Genomic DNA, 12,279 nt, shown 5'->3' with positions numbered 1-12,279 from the left:
AAGGATATATGTACATATAATACCTATTAGAGAAAGCATATCCCTTCTCTTCAATCTCTTTTGCTTTGTTTAGTCTTATAAGTCAAATGTTGGGTTGATGAGACGCACATATATGGTGATTGCCAGTGATGATTCCTTTATTTGGTCCCTCAAAGAGTATCCCCGTGCTAGAGTTTCCTTTTAGCAGCAACAATTGGAGATTTTTCACATGATGTCTTTTCACTCTTTTGTAATAGGGTTGATCTGACAATTGGCTTAGTCCTGTCCATTGGAGTAAGGATCCAAATGCTTGAATTTTCTAATGTGAATTAGATTTCTTGAAAAGCTCTCAAAATATTGGTTCATGGTTCTGTATATTAATCATTACTATCTCTAGAAAGGGCAAGACTACTTGAGGAAAATAGGAGATTAAAAATGCCAAATGCTTCCAAGAAAGTAGAAAATTTTCAAAATTTCTGTAATACTAAGTCTCTAAGAAATGTGTTTTTTGTGGAATATATTTTTGCCATTCTGTTTCTCTCCAAAATGGAGCTTGACTTGGGTTTTTTTAGGGCCATAACATGTGAAAAATGACCCATTTTGCTAATCATGCTTATTCATGATAATTGATCTTCTCACATGCAAAAGAACTATTGGGGAAAAAAAAAAGCATTTCTTCCTTCTCTATCTTCACATACTATTGAGGAAATTTCACTAAGATGTTTTTTGTGGAATATATCTCTGTCATTTTGTTTCTCTCCGGATTGGAGCTTGACTTGGGTTTTCTAGGGCCAAAGCCCATAACATGTGAAAATTGACCCAATTTTCTATTCATGCTTGTCATGATTATTAATCTTCTCACAAGCAAAAAGACTTGAAAAAAAAATATTTTTTCCCTTTCTCTGTCTTCCCATACTATCGAGGAAATTTCACCAATAGGTGACCCATTTTTTATTCATGCTTTTCATGATAATTGATCTCAGAAGCAGAAAAAACTATTTCTTCTTTTTCCCCATCTTCGCATACTAGTCGTAAACACGGGCTAAAATCCTCACAGTTACTATCCATTTCAAACCAAACCAAACCATTATATTGAACTTAAAAGCAGCAACCTAAGCCGTGCAACACAGGCCTATAACCTTAGTTAGCGCTAGAAAGGTTGTGGAACAAGGAAATGAGCTAACTGATTCAGGTCTTAGGCTTGCTCAGTGCTGGCTCGTAGTATCATAGTTGAGACCTGACCTACACTGCTTGAGCAGAGGCCAAAGCTTCATAGATCCTAGAGTAAAATGGACTGCATGAAGCTAATTGCACAAGAGTTGACCTTTTAAAAACTATTATTGCAGTCTCATGATAATGTTGTTTGTATCTAAAAGTGTGATCTGCAATCTTTCACAATACTTTGAAACTGTATTATTACATCATACAAGTATTATACATGGTAATTTAAAACTTTAGATACATAGTATTTATATAATTACATCATATTATAAAATTAGATTTGTACAGTATAGCCTATAGTCCATAGGTCTTAATCAAAGTTTATAGAAGTTGATCCTAGAGTGATGATGGCTATTTGAAGACGTGTTCCTTTTTACCATTAGTAGTAGTACATAGTAGTAAATATTTAGGTTTTGCCTCATTCTGTAAAAAACTGATGGTACTGTAAAAAACTAAGGCTAGGAACAAACCCAAGAAACTGGAGTCTTGGACTAACAAGTTGGCGAAGGGTAGAAAGGGTAAAGCAAGTTATAAGTAGAAGTAGTTGGCGTTGGGGACAGTGCGTTGGAAAGAATGTGCGGCTTCAGATCAGCGCGTGCGCAATGATTGAAGTGACGGGGGACTTTTGTTTTTGGGGCTTTGCGATGTTATCATCATAATTCATGAACTCTTTACTATAATGGGACCTCTTTCCTCAAGAGCGTGTGCATATTGCATACTATGTATAGGTCCCACTCTTATTCTAACCTCTCACTACTTTGGGTTTTCTTTTTCCTCCCTTTAAAACTTCCCAAACTTTGAACCTGTACAGTTCAAAATTTACGACGAAGTATTAACTCAATACCTTTTTTTTTTTGGTTCAAGTTAACTATTCTAACATGTAAACTGAGGGCTTGTTTGTTTGACATAAAAAAAAACATGAGAAGTGAAACTTTTTAGGAATTGCAAGTTTTATGTGTTGTTTGGTTGACAAAAATTGGTGAAATAGGAAAGTGAAACTTCTTAGGAATTTTGGGTTCCAACAAAATATAGGAACTTACTTACCTACCCCCCTAAATAAGTAGAATTTCCCATAAAAAATTGATTCCCTCATTGTTAACCAAACAATTTTAGAAAATTCCCATAAATTCGATAATAAGAATTTAATTCTCATAAATTTGCAATTCATAGGAAGTTCTAATTCCCATGTGAACCAAACAACACATGAGAGGATTTTGAAATACTGAGTGACTTTAAAACAACTAAAGGTTGGTATTCCGTAAATAACTCTTATTATAGTGAAAATGTGTAGATATAGTAGGGTAAGTGACGTATGATTATAAAGGGTTTAACAACTGTATGTAATCCTATGGAATGAACTAAAGAGGCTCAAATTTGGTACAGGTTATAAAAAGTTTAGGCTAGTCAGAAAAGCTACTAAGTTAAAATTTACTTTCACATTAAATTACCATTACCTTAATCTACAAGAAGGGGAGATTTCTAACACTGTGTTTTTAAAAAATTAAATCCAAATAGTATGTACATCTATATGCTTGATGGGAATTTGGAGTAATAGATTCCGGTGATCAAGTTCCGATTCACAATTAGCCACTCTTTGATTACATTAGTTTGGATTTGAACACTATGACAACCATTCAACAACCCAATTAGCCATACATTATGATGCAACTATAAAACTCATTACATTATCCTATGTGTTCTTGCTCTTTTACTTTAGCTTAAATGGTATAAATAGTTGTTTGTGGTTGTGCATTGTTGATTTTTTTAATGATTGTATACACATTCATGACCAAACATTTAGAATTATATGGACTTGTGTATGCATGGATGAGATCTGTAGATTTGTTTGGAGATAAATGGTTGTATAATTCTTTTGTTTGAGAACAAGGTTGAAAGTTGAGACTGTATTACATGTTTGCGCTCTTATAAGCTGTTAGATTTGGAGAATTTCGGGCCTTTAATTATACAATTGAAGTTGCCTGTATCAAACCTGTAGGTAGTTTATCCTCTTAATACTTTGAAGTACACCAATTACTACGACATTTGACTGAATTAGAACAGTCTAGCGGTTGGAGAATGCATAATGTAAATTGATTAAAAGGAAGAGGTTGCATTCTCACTTAATCAGAAGAAATGACAAATATAGGCATGTTATTGTAGATTTGCAATTTTCAATAGTCTTGGCAATCCTGACCTGACCCGAACTAACCTGACCTGAACCCGACCCGAAATGGAGTTGAAAAATGACCCGACCCCAGCCCAGAACCCGAACTTGACCTGACCCGATTTTAACCCCAATTGATTGACCCGAATTGACTTGACCCGAAGTGAGTTGACTCGAATTGACTCGTACCAAAGTGACCTGATTTATGAAATGAATAGAGTGAAATGGTTAATTACTTAATTTAGGGCTTCTTTCTTTCCTAATAAGTAATAGGTACTCACGTTTTTTTTTAAAATATTTTTTAACGATTTTACTTTATTTTTCCAACTATTTTTTGTAAGTGAATTTATTTTAGTGACTTGACACAAACTGGCCCGACCCGAACTGAATTGATTTGACCCAAAATTAACCAGACCCGAAATTAACACGACTTGAAATTGACTTGAAAATTGGCCTAAAAATTAACTCGACTCAAATTGACCTGATCCGAACTGAGTCGACTCGAACTACTGACACGAATTTGACCCGAAATCCGACCTGAACCCGACTCGAACATTTGCTGACCCAAAATTGACCTGATTCGAACCCAACTCGAATAGGTGTTTGCCAGGTTTAGATTACGGTAGTTAAAAGGAGATAAACAAAAAATTGGTGATCATGTTCCATACAATGTATTTTGAGCCATTTAAAATGTTCGACTCAATTATTTAATTTTGAACCGTTACATAAAGTTTTAATTTATTTCTACTATATTTATTTTGTTTCGAAAATCTGTGATAAAAATTCGTGCTATCATGCTCCCACACTATTTACAGTTTTTAACTTTTTACCTCTTACTATATTTAGATTTTTCTTACACTCACTCACTATTGTTGTTCCATTCTCTTATTTTCCCTCGATCTTTCTCTATCCAAACATAGAGTTAGGGCCTGTTTTCATACGATTATTTTCAGTTCAATTCAGCTCCTAATTTCCTTCTTTTATAAAATATTTATTTCAATTCACTTTAGTTCAGTTCAGTTCAGCGAATGAGAATAGGCCCTTGGTGTTTAAGGGTGGAGACTATATTAATGAGAAGATGCATAAAAAAAAAAAAAAAAAGCAAATGAGTTTATAAGTGATAAAATATATTATCAACCAATGTATGATACAATCTTGTAAGGATATTTATTAATATATAGGACAAATTTTTGGAGACTCGTCGTCTAGGATAACACATTAAAAGAGTGGAGCTAAACGAGGGGCTGAATGTTGTGTAAGGACATGTTAAGGCAGTTGTAGGATCGTCCTTGGCTCTCTAACCAAGGGGCCTAGACATTGTAGAAGTTTGACTACCTTTATGTATGTATATGTATATATGTACAGTGTATTAGCAGCAGCAGAAGAAAGCTATAATTGTTTTTATGGATATCCTCCCAAAAGAAGAGAAGAGAGCAGGGTCAATATATTGTCATAACATACGTGTTCCTTCCTTCCTACGTTGGAATTTGTTATCATGGAGTGGGGCACGTATGGCTTCATGTGTGCATCGTTTAATAATGGCATTGTTTCGTTTTTGCTGGCTTTTTGGTTGATTTTATGAGTAGTTATTTATAGCTGTTCTCAGTTTGTTTGTTTTGTAGAATTGATGGTTGAATTGGTTATTCAAAACAGTATTTGTTTGCTTTGTAGATGTTGGGGATTGAATCTGGTAATCTAATTGCATTTCGATAGGGTTGAAGAAATTAAGGATGGTCCAGGGATTGAGATTGAACCCCCTATTCTTGACAAGTTTGTGGCAATTTTTATTAGGTAAACCATACATTTAGTGCTATTTTTGTCTATTAGCTTTGCTTAATTTTAAGGATTCTAATTAAATGATCAAAATATGTGTGAGCCTTTGAGGTACATAGTGTATGTGGTACATTGGTGTGTTATTATTAACAAGCTCAAGTTATATCTAAGAGAGTTTACGTACAATAGGTGTTAGAAATTGGTGTGATGGAAATTTCTTTGTGTAGATTTGTTAAAACTATTTTAATAGATGTTTTAAAATGTCCTTACCATTTTTACTTATTTATTTATTTATTTTGAAAAGTTAACTTTATATATAAACCTCTTTATCCTATTATTAATTTTTGCGTTTATTATAAGACGATGTTTCTAAAAATTAAAGTAAAGGAAAATAGTCACCTAGGCCTTTTTTGGGCTAAAGTAGGGATTGTTCACATTTACTGAATTGAAATGAGCTGAAATGAACTGAATAGAACTAATTGGAGCTGAATTGAATGCTGGAATGAATTTTTTATAAGAAAAGGAAATTAGGAGCTGAACTGAACTGGTGGAGCTGATCTGAACTAAACTAAATGAACTGATTGAAGTTGAACTGAAATCAAGTTCAAGGGGAACATGCTCATAGACTAGACTTGATTAAATGAGCTAAATTTTTTTTAAAAAAACAATAATCTATGTTGAATTGAATTGAACTAAATTAAAAATAATTTTATTTATTTATTTATTTATTTAAAAAAAATTATTATTCAAAAAAATTAATTTTTTTTTTAAAAATAGTCTTAATTAAGCTTGTGTCACCCAAATTTTTGTCATCATACTAATTTTGAATTTATTCTCGAAAGTATGTTAGAGGGTCTAATCAGATCGGGTTGTAAAGCAACGGATCTTAAAGATCCATGCATTAAAGTACAACCCTTAAGTGGTGGTTGGGTAATAAATTTTTCTCAATTGTTTTTAGGATCCAATTTCTTGCTCTTACTACGGAGTTGCCTTGAAGACCCATGCCGTCATGCATTGTGGTCAACACACGTGGATATGATAATGCTTCCCATGCAATGAAAAGAAATTTTACTTTACTATTTGCAATCATTGGTCTGCCACTATCTTTGGGCAACCCGCACGAGTGGTTAGGCAATAATCAATTCTTTTCTTTTCTTTTCTTTTTTCCCTGTTTTATTTATTTATTTATTTATTTTTCATGAAGCTCTACTAGTCAAGTGGTGAACATTTCAAACAGTTGCCCCTTACTTGTCTTGAAATCGGAGTTTTACTTCTTTTTTTTTAAAAAAAAAATAAATAAAATTAATTAGATATTTATTTAATATGAAATACTAATATATTTAACTCGAAAAAATTAAATTATATTAGATTTTATGGCAAGTCAATGCATGAAAACTTTCATCATTAATTTACTAAATAAATTATCATACTTTATGTTGTGAAAGTAACATGTTCTTTATATCATTTGTATACAAACAAAGCTGGTAACTTTTTTAGTAGAAGTTTATATTGATTATCTTGATATTCTTTTATGTTTTTAACAACTCATTGAAATACCTTTTATTAAGAACATTTAAACTCTTTTTTTAGTAAGTTTTTTATTTATTTTTTTTCCCTAAAATTACTTTGTTTTCTTGTACTCCATCTGCCCCTTTTTATAGTTCCCGTCTGGATTGTGTACGTTTGCCAATGTAATATTTTGACCATAAATATCGTTAGATGCTTATTAGTAATCAATTAATCAATCAATCACTCAATCAAAGTCTTAATCCCATAAGTGGAGCCGGTTAACATGAACCAAATTAGACACTTATTAGTAAAAAAAATTTAAAAATTGAATATTAATAATCTATTCATTGAGAAGAATCAAATAAGACCCAACATTATTATGTTATGTCTTATTTATTAATAGTAATTTAGATTATTCTTTCACATTATGAATAGTGTCAAAATTCCAAATGAGAACTATAGAAGGGGCAGAGGGAGTATGAGATGATGGAATTGAAATTGACAGCTTAGGCTGTTAAGGTAAAATCTCGTTGATATGGTGCAATAAAAAATTAACTTTTAAAAATGGTATCAAGTTAACAAATAATATTTACACATAGTCGGTTTTTATATTTAGTTCGTTATTTGTATCCCTTTGCGGTACACACAATAGGTTCAGAGGTACATTTTTCTAACATTGGCACGGCTAAATTATTTTATGTTTCATTGGATGATAAAACATATGCTCTGGGTTTAGAATTGGGTGAGGATATTTTCTAATTTTGGCACGGCTAGAAGGTTAGATTATGCTATGTTTCATTTGATGATAAAATATGTGCTCTGGGTTTAGAATTGGGTGAGGATATATATGATGAACATATGATGGTTATTCGTCATAGGCCACTGAGCATAACACCCCCACTCTCTCTCCAAGCATGTGATTTGTTGGAGAGAGAAAACTTGGAGGAATTAGACGGCCAATTAGAGTGTTGTTCCACGTGAAGACCAACAATGTAGGGATCTTAGTTGGCCATCCGCTTTAGATTGCTTCTGTGGCAAAGCTGGGTGACTGATTATTTCTGGAAATTCTCTTCTATGCTCTTTGCTTTATTTTTAAGACAATTATTGATTCATTATTTTCCCCTAGCTGTAAAGGGTTATCAACAATTTGTGGTATTGAAATCAATAATTTTGATCAATCAAATCATAAGTGTTATATATATATATATATATATATATATATATATAGAAATGTAGGGTTTACTCTTTAAAAAATCAAATAAATTCTCATTAGTTATTTAGATTGGCTTGCTACTATACGAAATTAGAGTTAACTAGGCAAGTATTTAGGAATAAGTGGTCCATTTTACAAGTAACAATAAAAACAATTTAAAAGATAATTGTACTCAATAATACCTCAAGTATATGTCACAGTCAATAAGATTAGAATACTTATAATGGTTGATATTACTATTACAATCATAGGATATCATGTATCTCCTAAATAGGTTTATTGAGTTTTGAGATATGATTTTTTTGGTAAAATAGGAATTCATGACAGGGCTAGCCTTATCATGACTAATTATGCTGTATGACTCTTCACCTTATTTTGGGACTTGGAGAATGTGAAAATAGTATCCAAGGATGCATCTTTAGTTTGTCGAAAAATTGAGGATTGAAATAAGTGAAATGTCTCTCTGATTTTAAAGTTTATCCTACAGTAATTGCTCATCTTTAGATGAAGACATTTGTAGATATACCTTATATTTTAGAAATGTTCATTTTAGCATAGGTAAAACTTGAAGAATCAAAAGTAAGATGGTTGAAAATAGTACAGTATTGTTTATTTGTATGATGAATGTAATATTAATGTACATAACATAGGAGTATCATCTTATAGAAAGTATGCAATATGTTATTTTACTTGAGATTTCGTTGAAATAATATTTATTTTATACCTATATTATTTTTCCCCAATTAAAAAGTTATTAATGTACTCATTAGAGACCAAATTACTTGGACGATTAGATATGCAATTAAAAGTAATTTAACCTATATTATATTTTACTTCTAATACTGTTTTACATATACACTTGTGTTCTTTTGGTGCATAGTTAGGATCCTCAAGGTATGTATAGTCCAAGCCTTGAAAGAACTCTGATATCCATAGCCTTAGTTTCTTCTTAACTGTCATCAATGGGTTTCTTTTCCAACTTAGAATGATTGTTATCTTTCCAAGAACACACAGTCTCATTTCAGAAAATTGGAAGTTATCCAAAAAAATTTACTTGTGAGGTTGCAAGTTTAAGTTATAATAATATGTTTCTTATAGTTACAAGATGAAATTGCAAAGTCAAATGGTTTTTATATTCTTGTCAGCATGGCATATAATGATATAATACTGGTAGATAATAGAGGAAACCAGTGCTGTGTAAGTGTGAAATGTGATTATAGTTTAAGATCTACAGATCTCTCCTTTTAAAAAAATAAAAAATAGATTTCTTTACCAACCATCTCAGAATTAGTGGCCACTAATTGCGAGTATCATTTTGCTAAGCATCCCTAGTCCAGGGAGTTATGCGATTTTGGGAGTGCCATGTCACTTCTATGATATTAATCATTGATACTTTAGCTCTAGAGAGAGTAGATCGACTAGTTTCAGATCTTTGAAAAGGAATTGTGACTTTGGAGCATGGTTAGTTAGTACCTGATTATATAGTGACTTTGGAGCATGGTTAGCTCTAGAGAGAGTAGAGACTAGTTTCATGAGATTATATAGTTTTTTTTTTTTTTTTTTTTTTTTTTTTTTTTTCCTCCTCTCAATTATAGTAGTATTAGATAAGATTTTATAGTTAGTAGGTGTGATATGGTTTAGCTTACTACCTGATTATTTAATTTGAATATATATTGTACAATTCGATTTTAGTTTGAAATCGAAATCGATCTAATCGAATTTAAATGTTATAATTACAAAAAATGTCTTGAAACTGCTTGAAAAACTCTCTTAAAGTTGATTTATGTGCTATATGTGTTTCTTACTTTACACTTTTTTATATTTAATCGATAATATTGATCTTATTCCTTTTCAGATGATTTCTTATGACAATTCATGTTAAGTGACCCCAAATCATTTTGGAACTAAGACTTTGTTATTGTTGTGGGTTTTTGTGAGGTACTTAAAATTCTAACTAATCTTTATACCCTTTTTTTTTTTGTTTTTTTTTTTGTGGTTGAAGACTAATCTTGATACTCTATATACAAACAAATTCATTTTATCACGTCACTGAAAAGAACTCATTTGTCAAAAAAAAAAAAAAAAAAAAAAGAAAAAAGAAAAAAGAAAAACAACAACAAAACTCATTTTGTCTTGTTTCGTTCCACACAAGAAAACAATTTCAGTAACTTTCATTTTTGTGTTCCATCATATACATAGTATATTCTAGATTTCTAGCAGCTGGTGCTTGGTGAGTAGTACCAAAGAATGATGGGAAGACAATTAAGAATTTGAAATGTCTACCTAGTGTCCTAGTTGGCTAATTATCCGCTGTCACACCATTTTATTTGAGGATCTCATAATAACTTAATTTGAAATCAGCATAATTTTCATTTTATAAGAGTATCTTTTGTTCTTTAGGGGTAATTTTCAAAGTCTCACAATAAATTAGTGTGAGACAATTTCACTCAAACGAGTCACTCTTGTATAAATTAAAACCATCAAGATGTACATCTATGTTTCTATAAGGGTAGATAGACTCCTTGCTTAAAATTGATTAAATTGTGTAGTCTATTACTCCCTCTGTTTTTTTTTTTTTTAATTTTTTTATTTGCACTAGTTTGACCGCCACATTTGCCAAGACACTAATTTGACCCTTAATATCTTTAATTGTGTATTGGTAAAAATTATAACAAAATTATATTATGAAATTAGACATTTTGACCAATCTAATGATATATTATATAATAATATTTATTTATTTTTTATAGGTGAAAAAATTAAATCAACCATGGTATGTGAATAGAGAAATTGTCAAAGTGATGCATATAAAAAAAAACGGAGGGAACACTTGTATAAACTTAGGCGTTGTTTGGTTCACTTTATTTTTGCTGATTTGGTCTGGTCTCTGGTTTGATCTGATCTAGTCTGATCTGATTGTCTGATTTGACCTAACTTTGATTTTAAGTGTATGATGATCTATAAAGAAAAAATATATCAAGTGGGATTTTGTTAGATTCCTAATAATATGTAGTTTATTAATATGTAATTTTCATAATTTTTTTCATTACAAATTAAAGATATTTAGCGATAAAAAATCGCACATAAAACGATGTTCTGATTTGAACTTTTTTTTTTTTGTCTGAAATACTTAAAAATAAGTTAAACTAAACAAGACCTTAGTTAACCTTTTAAAATCTATTATATCTATATATACTTCTTAGCGAAACTGTAACTACCTAGTATATTAATCATCCCTGCTCTTCACCGGACCCTGTTGGGTGTTGTATGGCTGCTTTGACTCTTTGAGAGACTCATCATATAGTGTTGGGAGTTTGGCATCTCCAATTGTTTTAGTGGAACATATGTCTTCTTCGTTTTTATTACAAACCAAAGTTAACAAGGATCATATACCAAGTACTATTATGATGTATTGATGTTCCACCGCACAATCATTTTTTGGGGCCAAACAGACTGCCAAAAATCATTTTCAATGAAAAATCAAATGAAGAAAGTGGGAGCAAACAAAAATGGAAGGTAGGGAAATCCAATCAAACTTCTGTAAAAGAAGAGTGACATTTTTGGTGATAATTTTTTATACATCTTAGATTATCCCATAATATAAAGAGTGAAATTGAGACCAGTGTACATATTTTTGGGACTGATCTTGTGTTTTGTATCTAAATAAAATAAAAACATGCAAAGAATAAGATTTTCGAAATCTATATTTATATATATATATTTATTTTAATGAAAATAATTGAAATAGAAGCTTTAGTGCAAATCTAAATTGCATGGAATCATTGCTCTCCTGATTGCACTTGAATGGTCAGATCAGATACAGAGGAAACTGGCCCCCTGCTAGCTAAGCTAAGCTAAAGATTAAATTCCTGATTCAACATACAAAAAGTTATTTAATAAGGTCTGAGAGCCTCAAATAATTATTAACCCCTCCTTATCATTAATTTGGCCGTCACCCGTGCAAAGGTACATCCACCTGTCCATTTAGCAATACTCTGTTATGACTAAATGCTTGATAACCATTGGCTATGAGGCTATTATATTTTAATTAACCATAGTGTTAAAAGTGTCATGTGATAGAGATAGAGTTATGAGAAAGAGAATGTTGAAAAGCTTAAATAAATGAGAGAAAGCTTAGAGAGAATGAAAAAGCTTAATTATATTGATGATAGGATACAACCATTTATGGTGTTACAAGATAATGAGAGCAAGGGATAACTCTATTAGAACTTCCCTTTTGATTCTAGAAGATCTTGGGATCGAATCTCGTCACCTAGATAATAATCTTAATACAATATCTATAATATCAAGATATATTCTCTTGATATCTCTAATATCTTGCAGTGAAGTGGATCAAAGAAGATGTTTTTCTTTTTTTGAAAGAAAGATCAAATGAGATGTTTTTCTTTTTTTTTGAAAG

This window comes from Chenopodium album, chromosome 21 (genome assembly GCF_948465745.1).
Source record: "Chenopodium album chromosome 21, dcCheAlbu1.1, whole genome shotgun sequence".
Taxonomy (NCBI): Eukaryota; Viridiplantae; Streptophyta; class Magnoliopsida; order Caryophyllales; family Amaranthaceae; genus Chenopodium; species Chenopodium album.
The sequence above is the reverse complement of the archived record's forward strand: the minus strand, read 5'-3'. Positions refer to the sequence as shown.